Raw genomic sequence first — 13,272 nt, forward strand, 5'->3', positions numbered from 1 at the left:
GAATGAATTAATAAATAGATAAAAACATAGAGTTCTGGGACAGGGTCTCAAATTCTCTTGTTGATGGCTTTTCAAGTAACTGATATTACAGGAATGTTCCACAGCCTTGGAATCTTTTTTTTTCCCTGTGAATTGCATTAAGTTCCTCAGGATGGAATTATTCATGGCAAAGTTTTCTCCCAACACATAGATATAGCCCAGACAGTAGTAAATTTATATTTGTCACTGTATAGAAGGTTAAATCAATTTGTGAATGTATTATAAAAATGAAATATCACAATTACTTTAAATTTGTATTTAATATTTCTGTTCTCTGGTCTTATGAGTTAATTTTAACTCATAAGTAATTCCCTGAGGCAGCAATGTCTCCACTCCCCTACAACAAATGAGGCACACGTAAAATTTTAAAGTTTCTAGTAATAACATTTAAAATAAAAAAGAGGTGAAAGGTGCCAGGTCTCTAGATCTCTCAGTATCCCAGAACCTAGAGTATAAGCAATTAAAAAATAACTTACTTGCAATTTTGCGATGAGCCTAATGATATGATTATGATATCTGGTTTTTTTATTTTTGGTATGGGGTACTATGAGAATATTAGTACAAATCACAAGCATATATATCTCTATATATATTTTCTGTAATTCAATGCAGACCATCAACAGAGTCAACTTTAAATTTAAATGAAGAAAAATTAAATTACTATTGCCAGAGTCTAGCCCCAGGAGGGATCCAGTGTTCCTAAATTATGAGTGGCACTGGGTACTGAGGGATAAGAGGTCTCAGTGAAAGAAAAGAAGACAGGATTATGGGTTGCAATTTACATGCAGCCTTCAGAAGGATCTGCTGCCCCTAGAGAGGCCTTTATTTTTTACCTTTTTTATAGGTGTTTACTTTTACAGCAGCAAAGCCCAAAACTTTTTTGATTTACACAATATTCAAGAGCTGCAATTTTTCTGAAATATATTAATTATCTTAGATATTGAACAAATTGTTTAAAGTATTTTCCTATAATCTTTGCCAATCATGATTGGGTGTAAAAGTCCAGCTCTGGCAGGGGGTCTCAGGAGACAAATGGATGGTGAGGAGTAAACAAAAAGCTGCAGCGAAACAACACAGACACAAGAGTGAAGGTGCTGAATCCCAACTTTACTTGTAAAGTTAATCATATGTACTTTTCATTTTGGCAGACTCACAGTATTTTGTGGTTACAAAGCAGGAATCATTATTCAAAGAAAAAAAAATGTTACATAGCTACAATTAGATAAGAAGAATGTATCTTGGATTATGCATAAGCAAACATTTTTACTTTTAGTTCAGGTTTTGCTTTAAGCTGTTTCTTCTTAGTTATCTTTTAATAAGAGTTAGAAATGTCCCAGACTATTGGTCTATATCTTGACTATTCTTTCTTGACTAGAACCGGTGTCGCGGTTATGGCAAGTGGTTAACTTGAAAATAGTAGCTACTAATTTTAACCAAACAAGAGTAAGAGCACTAAACCATTGTGCTCAGGAACAAGAACAAGTTTCCCAATACTGTAAAGGTAAAATTTCCAAGCTGATTCTAAGCCGCAGAGCCTGAGTTAAAGTGTAAAAGACCAGGCATCCTAAAGTTTCCAAAGTGCAGGGATTGGGTTAAAAAGTAAAAGACAATTGTTACAATCATACAAGTCTATTGTTACAATTCCTCTGCTATCCCCGGAACTTGTAATCCCTGTAAAGTTGTTAGAACAATGAGGGAACTGCCTAGTAAATGTCTCCATTGATTCCCTGGTTGATTAATAGCTAAGGGCTCTAGGTAGCATGGCACGTACGCATCTAGGCCCCAGAACCAATCAGTTTAAATGTGTACCCCACTTAGAAATGACCAATCATCTCTGCCCTAATTGTTCCCGCCAATGTATGCACTAATCCTGACTCAGGGTTGTTGTTCAATTTTCCCGCGCCTCATGATGATTTGTTCTGATGTATGCAAAGCCCCCCACCCTCTCCAAAAAGTGTACTTAAGCTCCACCTGACCTCCGCTCTGGGCTCTGGGCTGCTCTCCCTTCTTGAGTGAGCACAGAGTCCCAGCGCGCTGGAACAGGATCCTCAATAAACTTCCCCCCTGCGATTGCATGAAGTGAGTCTCTTGTGTGGTTTCTCCCCTCCGACGCTCTGCTGCACCCCAACAATACCAAGCACTAATCTGTCTTCTTTTTTATAAGAGAGAGAGAGAGAGAGAGAGAGAGAGAGAGAGAGAGAGAATTTATTTATTTATTTATTTTAAAGAGTGAGAGAGAGAGATAGAGAGAAATCTTTCTTTTAAAGTTTTCAGCGGACACATCTTTGTATGTGGTGCTGAGGATCAAACCCGGGCCGCACGCATGCCAGGCGAGCCGGCTACCGCTTGAGCCACATTCCCAGCTCAAAAGAGAATTTTTAATATTTATTTTTTAGTTTTCGGTGTACACAACATTTTTATTTTATTTTTATGTAGTGCTGAGGATCGAACCCAGCACCATGTGCATGCCAGGCGAGTGCACTACTGCTTGAGCCACATCCCTAGCCCTAATCTGTCTTCTTAATGTTAATTTTTCTTCTCTAGGTTTTAATTTAATTTCTCAAAAACTTCCTTGACTGTTTTTCCTACAGTCAAGGAAGTTTTTGAGAAATTAAATAATTTACATTTCACAGCTGAATCATTGCATTTAGGGCAAAAAAATTTATTCTTTATAAGTAGTTGCATGAATTGGGAAAGTCATGTGTTTGTTTTTTTTATATACTTAATGGTCATATTGTTACCGCTGTTGACCAGTGACAAGTCCTTGCTTCCCCGATGTTGAAGAATAACACCAAAGAAGCATGCCAAGGCAAGGTCAGAGTAGAGATTGGAAATTTATTAAAGGACAGAAGAAAAGACTTCTCCAGGGGGAAGAAGGGGACCCAGGAGGTGGAATCCAGTTAGTGGGCAAATATGTTCCCCTTTTTATAGGTTTGGTGATGGAATGTAGGTTGGAGGTTGGAGGGCCCGAAGTGTGGGACACCAGTGGGCCAAAAGGGCAGGAAGGACTTTTGGGATGGGCTTATCACTTCTCTGGGAAGGGCTATCTCCAAATCTGTTGGGGGCTGTTCATTAACACTTCTTTGAGGTGGACTTTGGCCTAGGGCCTTTTCCGGACTTCACTAACATTTCATGAATTGTCCTGAGTTTTCCCTGAGTCATTCCCAGCATGGCCTCCATTTTAGATTTCACTCGATATTAGACCCGATTTACCTAACTACACTGACTATCTAACTTTAAATCTGGCTTCAATATTAGAAGTTGCAATTATACTTATTAACAGGAACACAAAAACAAACCGGCCTATTTCCAGAAACATACTGCATTCCTCCAGAGGATGGACGCCTTGTGCCATCCACCTCAGTAGGGCATTGCCTTAGCCTGAGTCAAGGGAGGGGCACAGCACTTCTGTCTTATAAAAAAAGAATAATTTATGTTTTAAAAATCACAAGGAATTACTGGATGCTGTAACTCTTAAATGGTTCAAATGTCAATTAAACTTTTATGTGATTTTATTATCAATCTAACTAGTCAAGGAGCTCATTATAACTAAAGGATTTAGGGATCTGTAGATTCTGTTTAGTTAGAAGCATTAAAAATGCACTGGGCTCAACTCCCACCACAGAAAAAAATTGGCCATATTTGTATAATTAAATAAAAAAAATAATAATCACTACTTTTAGGAAAACATGTTGAACCTGAAATATAGTTGTGTAAGGGTCTGGCGAAACGTCGGAGGGAGAGACCACCCAAGAGACTGACTCCATGCAATTGGCAGAAGGGGATATTTATTGAGGATCCATTCCAGCGCGCTGGGGCTCCCTGCTTACTCAAGAAGGGAGAGCAGCCCAGAGCCTGAGCCAAGGTCAAGCAGAGCTTAAGTACACTTTTTGGAGAGGGCGGTGGGCTTTGCATACATCAGAACAAATCATCATGAGGCACGGGGAAATTGAACAACAACTCTGAGACGTGATTGGCACATTTGGGTGGGGGTGATTGGTCATTCCTAAGCGGGTTACACATTCAAACTGATTGGTTCTGGCCCTGTGATAAACTGCACAGGGCCCTAGGCTAAATGGCCAGTAGGGCATTGTTTTAACTATCTCAGGAATCTGGGTGTAACAGAGGAACTTAATACCTGATCTTTTACATTCAAGCTTTCCAGCTTAGAAACTTTACCCTTTCATTTGACATTATCAGAATCAAAATACTTTCCTCACATTGAATTGCATAGCTATACTATAAGGAATGGCAGTGTAACATTGTAGAGTATGTTTACATTAATAGCATACCACCAAAACAACCAAAAAAGCTTTATTGACTTCTGGGAAATAAAAAAATAGGCATAATATAGCTTAGAAAATTATTAATACACTAGGAACAGGATACTGACATAAATCCTCCAGGACAAACCAGGAACTTTGACACTGTCTTGTCATCCCAGATACTTGGGAGGCCAAGGAATAAAGATCAAAAATTTGTGAACTACCTGGGGAATTTATTAATACTATGTCTCAAAATACACCTTATAAGAGGATTGGGGACATATGTAGTTCAGTGCTTGCCTAGCATGTGAAAGGCCTAGGGTCCAATCAAAAAATTTTCAAGCTGATATATCTGATCACAGACAACCAGGGAAGAAGTAGAATAGGGCAGAGGCCATTATGTCAACTTCCAAAACATTTATTAAACTATACCAGCACTTTGTTCAGCTCACATTTAACTTGTCTAAATGCTGCTTTCACTAATTCAAAAAAGATAATCTTTTAAATATTATAAAAATATATGTTGAGGCTGGGGTTGTGAATAACTGGTAGAACACTCACCTAGCATCTGTGAGGCACTGGATTCAATCCTCAGCACCAAATAAAAAATGAATAAATAAAATAAAGGTATTGTGTCCAACTACAACTATTAAAAAAACTGTATGTGCTTTTCTAATGAATCCACCAAATACTATGTATGTATACTCAACTCTTCTCTAAAGCTACCTTCTAAGCACATGGAGGCACCAGCATAAGGATAAAATGTTATCATGGAACTTTCATGAGAAATAATCCTAATGAAGCCAGATTTAAAGTTAGGTAGTTAGGTAAATCGGGTCTAAAATCGAGTGAAATCTAAAATGGAGGCCATGCTGGGAATGACTCAGGGAAAATACAGGACAACTCATGGAATGTTAATGAAGTCCTGAAAAGGCCCTAGGCCAAAGTCCACCTGGAAGAAGTGTTAATGAACAGCCCCCAACAGATTTGGAGATAGCCCATTCCAGAGAAGTGATAAGCCCATCTCAAAAGTCCTTCCTGCTCAGACTACTTCTTTGGCCCACCTGTGTCCCACCCCTCAGGCCTTCCAACCTACATTCCATCACTGAAAGAACTATAAAAAGGGGAGACAACTGCACTTCCACGGATTCCACCTTTTGGGTCCCCTTCTTCCTCCGGGAGAAGTCTTTTTCTTCTGTCCTTTAATAAATTTCTAATTTCTACTCTGACCTTGCCTCGGCGTGCTTCTTTGGTGTTATTCTTCAACATCGGGGAGCAAGAACTCGTCACCGGTCAACAGCACTAACATATTGGAGGTCCCATACCGAGATATTCTACACCGAGGTAAGCGCCTCTCTACGCGCCCCATGTCTGTTTGAGGTGCATCTTTCTCTCTTTCTTTCTGGAGGTAAGGTGGGCACCCGACGGCTACTTAAACGCAACTAGTGCAGCCGCCACTCTACAAGACTCGGGTGAGAGGTTTCTCGGCCTAAGCAGCTCTCAATCACCTGTTCGGTACAGAGCAGGCATGTTGGGTTCTGCCAAAGCCGTTTCCAACTTTTCTGTCTGGGCCTGGAGAGCAATTGGCGTGAGTACACAGTGTCCCGAATCCCGATCTGCTTCGGATGCGTGGAGGTGGAGGAAAGAGTTTGGAACAACTGCGGAATCCCGGTCTGGGCTACTCTCAGACGTTTCCAAAGGTTCCTTTCTCTTGATCCCTCTCCCGACAGCCCTCAGGGGTATCTAGGGTGATCGGTAGATGAATGACACTGAGGGAAAGCTCCAATCACATTTGCCTCCGTATGGGCCATGCAACACTCCCAACCCCGCATCCATTCCTCCTGGATGCCTCCCTTCCTTCATAGGTCAGAAACATTAGCAATTCAGGTTGTAGGACTGAGAAAAAGGCATGGGATAATTAGTAAGATCTGCCCAGGTTCCCTAAGGTGCATAGGTAACTTTCAATAGTCTGTTTTACCACCCAATGTTTAAAATGAGCTGTGTTCCTTAAGCTGCTAAGAGAAGCATTTTTTAGAATCAACTCTGGTAATCTGCTAGTCTACAGAGCAAAGGCGACAAAGAGCACACGATTCAATGGGTATTTAGTGGTCGGGAGGAAAGCAGTAAGGCCCTTAAGTCTGAGTCCTCCCAGGGTCTTTGGCACAGGGCAAACTGAGACCCTAGCACTTTGCTAAAGGGGACCAGAAACCCCTTGGCAAAGCCAGGTGAGAGACGGGTTTTCTGGACCGTTTAGGAAGCTCAAGGTTAGGGAGACGTCCCTAAGGAGAACAGTTTTCTCTGGCGCAGCGTGGGCGCCTGAGTCCTGTTTTCTTCTCACTCAGACAGGAGCTTCTCTCTCCAATACGCCAGGTGCACCACTAGCCTGCGTATTGAAAAATTGGGATAAATTTGAACCTCAGATGCTCAAGGAAAAAGCGCCTCATTTTCTTGGCCTGGCCTCAATACAAACTCTCTGATGGAGAGACCTGGCCACCAGAGGGAAATATCAATTTTAAGTTTTACAGTTTGATAAAGTTTACAAAAAAGGAAATGGTGTGAGGTGCTGTATATTCAGATTTTCTTTGCTCTAAGGGAAAATCCTAAATTATGCCAACAGTGTAAAGTAGACTTAGCTATGATATCTGCCATGGAGAGAAAAAATCTTGGACTCACTGAGGAAAAAGAATCAGAGAAAAATTTGGGCTGATCAAAGTACATACCCCCTCCCCCTTCAAGACCTAAGGCAGATAAAAACTGACTATACTGGAAGGTTAGGAGATAAGCCAGATTGCCTGGGATTGGATCTATGCAAAGGAGCTAATCTTGCAAATGAAGGGGAAACTGAGGAATCCCAGCAGCTGCCAAAGCCATTTTCGCTTTGGGGAAATTTCCTCATAATTTCCCTGCACTGTAAGAATTACTCCACCTAAATGCAGTAAAGTCAGTCACACTGAGACCCTCTGTGAAAACATCTGGTCCACTCATGGGGAAATCTAAGGTGCCACTGATAGGAGTCATAATTAAATGAAGTTAAAAACCTGGAGAGATTTTTTTCTTATCTGGTCTGTTTTAAAGGTTATTATAGATTGTTTCTTAGGGATAATCTAGGCTAAATGTGTGTCTAAAAGATGTTTCATTGTAACATCTGGTATCTAAATGAGTTTGAAGCATTGCATAATCTTGCAGTTAAAAGTTAGGGTTAGGTAATTGTTAAGTTTGTGATTTCAGATAATTCATGCCAGAGAACTTAAATACTTAGGATAGAAAATTAAAAGAACTCTACTTCCAAGTTGGCAAGTAACTCCCAATCATTGTTTTATTTTTACATCAATTTTGAACTGGGTAGCCTAAGGAGATTTCACTAGGTATACAGTGCATTGATTTGGGCAAGGATAGTAAATTATGATTTGGTATCTGTTTCTCTCAGTGTGTAGGATTTAGGAAAAGTGTTGAATTAAAACATTGGTCTGGCTTACTAAAATGACATTAATTAGCAACAGTCTTGGGAATTTTCAAAGCTTAATTTTAGATATACATGGTAGTGTGTGGATTTTTTCCAGGTGATTTAATGTAACTTTAGGAACTTCAGAACAAAGAAAGTAGCTTAATGATCCTGAAGGAACTTCTTCTGATGGTGTCTTTTATATTATCAAAAAAGATCCTATTTTCAGTTTTGTGTGAGCAAGTTTTTCTAGTGTAGGAAGATATAAAGATGAAATTTTGTAAATTGTATCTTATTTCTATTTCCAAACCTGAAAATTGTGACTTATGGTTAAAATGCCTTAGGCATGAAATTTCTGCTCAGAATTCCGGTTTTCCAGGTCCTTCCAGACCTCAGCCAGGGCTTACGCTGATATGCAAACAGAAGCAGCCTGGAGCTCAGGCCCCAAAAAAAAAAAAAAAAAAAAAAAAAAAAAAAAAAAAAAAAAGAGTAAAAGTGTCTTTTTATGGGAACTCAAACTGGATTAAACCAAAGAGTAAATTGTATGGCATTTACTAACTACTGCTGGTCAATTTTTTTCTAGGACTTTTGCCTTTTCTTAGATTCTATATTTTTTTTGAGCTCATGATTTTGTTCCTACAGACAAGTTAATGTTTTTCTGATAAGTTCTATTTTTGATCAACTGGAGTATTTTTTAAACATTGCAATGAGATTTCACCTGAGAAATCTACAAGGCCTTTTGTGTTACACTTGTGTTACGTGTTGTGTGTCGGTATGTCTGTGTGTATGTCCATATATCATGCAGTGATATGACAATTGACAGATGAGGAGCGCTCAAAAAAATTAAAAATGGATCCAAATATCTTTGATTCATGTGATTCAAATGGCTCAATTTAAATCTGGTAAACAAATTAAAAAAGGAGATCTTAAGCTTATAAGTTATTCTAGGTGTTAAAAAAAAGGCCCTAATAAATGTCTATGAAATAATCTGCTCAGATTCAAAGGTTTACAAATATTGTTTCAAGATGTGAACAGAAGGAGTAATTAAGAGGGTTTAAGTAAGTGATAAAGAAGGTCTGTGCAAGTTGGTTATAAGTGTAAGTTTTTGAGCAAAGTAATCTTAAAGAAATTAAACAGCTGGTTAAACAAGTGCTGTTTTAGAGAATTGTGCTATGTTATTCCTTTAAAAGCTAAACTTGATTAATATAAAAACATCAATGTGCCATTAATGTGTTCATATCTTCCAAATATACAAGTCTGTAAGGTAGAAGCTTTAGAAAGAGCATTATATCAAGCAGGTATTCTCAAATTGTATGGTAATTTTAGGCTTAAAAGAAAAACATGTTGGAAGTTTATCATTTGTGTTCTATAACTGGACTTGTTATCAATAAGTTATGTAAAGTTCCATGTTACTTTTTACATTGAGATACAATTTAAATGTATTTTTAAGTTAATGAAAGCTTAATGAGAGCCTAATCTATGTGAAGGTTTTATTGCAAAACACAAAAGTACTTTGCTACTTTTCTACAAAAGGTTAAAAGCTTTCGGCCTTTCTTTAATTCTTGTTTTAGATGTGACATTATGTTGTGTTTGCTCAAGTTCACAACAATTTATGTAGGCTTTGTAAAATGATGTCCAAAAAGCAAAGATCAGCTTCAGAACTATAGTATTTAAGACTGTTTCTGTCAAGTATGTCTGTATCTGCCAAGAGAGACTGCATGAAGAGCCCCACCTTGAGATAAGGCTCTATGTCCCATCTCACTGTATGTGAAAGTGACTATGAAAGAAGTAGGCCAGATTTCAGTACATTTAAAGTTGTGTCCAAAAGTTTTTTTTTTGTCACGATTGCCAGGATCTCAAACAAGGGATTATAATGTATAACTCTGCCAGAATTCAAGGTAGCTATTACATAAACTAAATATGTTTTTATCCTAGTTAGTTTTGTTTTGTAGTTTGCTTTTAGATGGTCTAAGGATTGCCTGTTAATGTTTTAAAGAGGTACTGCTTTAAGAACTCACAACCTGGGTTAACTTAAGATAAGGAGTTATCACCTACAAGATAGAGAGATAGGTACTAAAGCCCAGTACTTAGTATAAGGCTGTTGAAACTTATTTGCTGGATGTTTAAGATTAAGTTTTAAAGTTAAAGTTAAAAGGGGCCAAGAAAACCAATGTTTGGCTCTTGCCCTCTGAGTCAGTCTGAATCAGGGGATAGGGTCTTCTCCAAAGGGCTCTGCAACTCTAGGCCACATAACCTCCTGATCAGGGAGATTAATGAGACCAGTGGAGGACAGAAAGCCAATCAGTGCATTTGCTGTGAAGAGGAGGGTCATCAGAAAAGGGAGACATTCCTGATGCTCCCGAGGGAAGACACATGGTCAAGCAAGGCCTGGACCCATCCTAGCGCAAATGGCACTAGCAGAACTGAGAAGCTGCTGTGAAGTTCCCAAGGACTCCCAGAGACTCAGCTGACTCTTAACAATAGATGGGAACAAAGTCAGTTTGACTTGCTTCATCTTAAACACTTAGCAAAGATAGTCAAAGCCAAAACATAGCTATTCCTGGACATTTTAAATAATAATAGTTAAATGTAACCTCCAACAATAAGTAAACTGAAGGCTGCAAAAGAGATTCTTAGGTAGGAATGCCTGGTAACTATCAAAAGGAACTGCCAGAGTAGTTTTTAGTTTTAAGGCCCACAGATATTCCTAACCTACACAGGTAGGCTTGGTGTTTGCTAGTATGATTATCCAGCCCTAAGTAACAGAATTAAAGATTTCTCTTAGACACAGAAGTCATACTAGTAAAAGGATTTTGCAAGATCAGATGATATTAAATTATTAAACTATATCTTAAGGGAAGGATAACTATAACCCTAAAAGTTAAATGTTGTGTTTACATCGCTGACATTTCTGGCAATGTGACAAATATCCTTAAAGATTTACATGCTCAGACAGAAGTCATGTCCTCAACAACTTTGTCATGGAAACAATATCTTAGCTTCTGGTTCTTGGTACTTCCTGGTGGAAAACATTGTTAGTCTCTGTCTTTGCCACCATACTCATTGGCATATTCCTGTGCTATGGCATTTATTGCTGCATCAATATGGTTCCAGTACTAATGAATTCTTGTTTCTCTTATAGACCACCCATCACTCAAATGGCCCTCCAGCCTATCATGGACCACTCGATAGACCCGATTTTTAAAGGGGGACTCCAAACTGCTTGCCCCACATCGTCCCTTTTCAGCCTGAAGAAGCCAGAAAGATCTTTTTCGCCCCCTTTCCTTACAGCAGTAAGGAGTTCCCAAATTAGAGGGGGGAATGAAGCCAGATTTAAAGTTAGGTAGTTAGGTAAATCGGGTCTAAAATCGAGTGAAATCTAAAATGGAGGCCATGCTGGGAATGACTCAGGGAAAATACAGGACAACTCATGGAATGTTAATGAAGTCCTGAAAAGGCCCTAGGCCAAAGTCCACCTGGAAGAAGTGTTAATGAACAGCCCCCAACAGATTTGGAGATAGCCCATTCCAGAGAAGTGATAAGCCCATCTCAAAAGTCCTTCCTGCTCAGACTACTTCTTTGGCCCACCTGTGTCCCACCCCTCAGGCCTTCCAACCTACATTCCATCACTGAAAGAACTATAAAAAGGGGAGACAACTGCACTTCCACGGATTCCACCTTTTGGGTCCCCTTCTTCCTCCGGGAGAAGTCTTTTTCTTCTGTCCTTTAATAAATTTCTAATTTCTACTCTGACCTTGCCTCGGCGTGCTTCTTTGGTGTTATTCTTCAACATCGGGGAGCAAGAACTCGTCACCAGTCAACAGCGGTAACACTAAGACTAATAAACACACGGTCTCAAAGAAGAAATTCAAACTTCTGACACCAAAAGTACATTGGTACATTTTTAAAATAATACTTTGAACAGAAATGAAGCATAATAGAGTTCTCTAACAATAATTCCTGATGTCAATAACGTTTGATGCTTATCAGAAAGCCTGTCCCCTTACTTGTAAGCAATAAATAATTAACTTTCTGATGAATGTAGATTTTAATAATATATAAGAATTGAAATGGTAAAGTTTCTAAGCTGGAAAGCTTGAATGTAAAAGATCAGGTATTATTAAGTTCCTCTGTTACACCCAGATTCCTGAGATAGTTAAAACAATGCCCTACTGGCCATTTAGCCTAGGGCCCTGTGCAGTTCATCACAGGGCCCGAACCAATCAGTTTGAATGTGTAGCCTGCTTAGGAATAACCAATCACTACCGCCCGACCGGTTCCCGCCAATGAATGTGCCAATCACGTCTCAGAGTTGTTGTTCAATTTCCCCGTGCCTCATGATGATTTGTTCTGATGTATGCAAAGCCCACCGCCCTCTCCAAAAAGTGTACTTAAGCTCTGCTTGACCTTGGCTCTGGGCTCTGGGCTGCTCTCCCTTCTTGAGTGAGCACAGAGTCCCAGCGTGCTGGAATAGATCCCTAATAAATATCCCCTTTTGCCAATTGCATGGAGTCAGTCTCTTGGGTGGTCTCTCCCTCCGACGTTTCGCCAGACCCTTACAGAAAACACTTTTAAATTTGAAAATAAGAAAAAAAAATTTTTAAGATTATTTAGAAAATATATGTAAATTACAAAATACAGATAGTGACTTATCTCTTACATATTATAATAGTTTGAGTCCTGAGGAAATTTAATCTATAGTGGTTTTAAGTATCATGCATTATAATAGTTGACATGAAAAATATCACCATCCTAGGTAGGAAAGTTGGTGGAATGAAATGGATATCATTAACGTAGGTACATGTATGATAGCATGAATGTCATTATCATAGCTTGTGTACAACCATAGAAGTTAAAAAGTATGCTCCATTTGGGTACAATCAATTGAAGAGCAATCTGCTATCATGTATCACTGATTAGAACACATAAATAAAATTTAAAAAAAAATTAAAAAAAAAAATCATCCTGCTTCTATCTTCTAATAGTGATATGAAAATTTTGCTTAGAATAATTTCACCCAAATATGCAAAATATATTGTGGATTATGAGCATATGTATAAGTACATGATTTTTTTAACCATACCTGTGGATACCTCTGATGCTTGAGTCCTTTCAAAGCTATATTCTGTGTGAGTGAGTGGTGGTGGGGTTCAACCCAGAACCTCTCACATTTTAGGCAAGAGCTTTGCCATGAGCTGCATGCCCAGCCCTCAAATATGTCTTAATAAGCACAACTTAATTAAAATAAGTCAATAGTACCATAAGAATTTCCCCCCCAAAAAAATTCCTTCAATCAAATATAAAGTAAATTAAAAGTATGTTTTAAAAATGTTATTGATGAAAAACAGCAGAAGTTCACAGGATTCTGTTGAAAACTAGAAAGAGAAGAAAATGTTGACTACAATCCTGTTGGACATGGGAAATCTCTGAGTAAAAACATACATTGCAAAATGACTCTAAAATGAGGAAACCATAAACTGACCAATTAGCAAAGAAAACCTGGACTTAAGCTAAAAGATCTCCCAC

General features: G+C 38.7%; 1 long non-coding RNA gene across 1 annotated transcript; it reads left to right on the forward strand.

The window, feature by feature from the left end:
- Nucleotides 1-3,110: 3,110 nt before the first annotated feature.
- LOC144377992 (uncharacterized) lies at nucleotides 3,111-11,493 on the forward strand. Its single transcript, XR_013439376.1, has 2 exons — nucleotides 3,111-5,648; nucleotides 10,889-11,493. It is a non-coding gene; the product is annotated as an uncharacterized LOC144377992 (long non-coding RNA).
- The last annotated feature ends 1,779 nt before the right edge of the window (nucleotides 11,494-13,272 follow it).

This window comes from Ictidomys tridecemlineatus, chromosome 5 (assembly GCF_052094955.1).
Source record: "Ictidomys tridecemlineatus isolate mIctTri1 chromosome 5, mIctTri1.hap1, whole genome shotgun sequence".
NCBI classification, from domain to species: Eukaryota; Metazoa; Chordata; class Mammalia; order Rodentia; family Sciuridae; genus Ictidomys; species Ictidomys tridecemlineatus.